The following is a 1,171-nucleotide window of genomic DNA, read 5'->3' as shown; positions in this document are numbered from 1 at the left end:
AAAAAGGGAGGGGTGAGGAAAAGGAGAGGAAAACGGGATACAGGAAGGTTAAGAGAAGGACAACGTTTTGCAAAAGTTAAATCATAAACAAATTAATTACTCTTCATGTTTCTAAAACACCAAAGAAACCATTACATGCACATTCAGACTTTACTATTAAGGCATTGAAAGCAAACCTTCACTTCTCAAACCTCGCAATTTCAATGTCTCTGTTAACATTTATACAGTATTGCTCCAACTTTAAATCCGCTCTTCAAAGTTACTTTAAGCCGCTAAGCCACCCTTTGACTCTTTATCGAAAACCACAAAAACCTGACCCTAGTACCATACGGTAGTGTGTCAGCTCCTGAAAGCCTGAAATACGCCCAGACGACTTGATCGATCTGTAAATAATTGATACATTTTCAATAGCCAATCGCTGAGCTGCTTCCTGTCAACATCACTCCACTATATCATGACCTCAGACTATCATGAGTCTACGTTTAAGTTATAGCAGTCTATCGTAGACGTTTCAGTTAAATTGTTTCTTTTTTGTGTGTGTTGTTTTTGACACGACTGGGCTGCGCTTCATTTGTGTTTGGAAATACGTGTACATTGTTGGAATGCACTAGTATTTTGTCCTGCATTCATTTTGAAATGGAGGTAAGATATAAATTTCATGGTTTTGTGCACAGTGAACTTGTGGAAGTCCTATAAACAGACGTAGAGCCTTAAAATGTTTTTTTATTTTGTTTTAGTAGAGGTTTTACGGCGCTCGCAACTGCAGGGTCATATGAGCGCCAGAAGATTAAAGGTGTTACAAGAGAGTAACAAACATAAAAACGAAGAAGGGGAGATAAGGACGATAGATGTTTGATAGGAAAGAAGAAGCAGACCACACCAGAGCACCCGCCAACCAACCGCTTAAAATGTTTAATAATCTTTGTTATGCCTCTTAAGTTCATGTTATCGTTTCATTACCACAGCATCATGGTTGTTATCATTGTGACGCTATCACAGCTAAGGGACACTATACCCATGTTGGTTGGGTTAATAATGCGGAAACATTTATTGTGTTTCTCTTCTCTGAAGAAAATATGCAAAGCAAAATGGCATACTTTAATATAGTTTCAAAAGAGTAAGAGAGAGAGAGAGAAAGAGAGAGAGAGAGAGAGAGAGAGAGAGAGAGAGA

The sequence above is a fragment of the Aplysia californica genome, unplaced genomic scaffold, assembly GCF_000002075.1.
Source record: "Aplysia californica isolate F4 #8 unplaced genomic scaffold, AplCal3.0 scaffold00018, whole genome shotgun sequence".
In the NCBI taxonomy this organism is placed as follows: Eukaryota; Metazoa; Mollusca; class Gastropoda; order Aplysiida; family Aplysiidae; genus Aplysia; species Aplysia californica.
Note: the sequence above shows the minus strand (reverse complement) of the source record.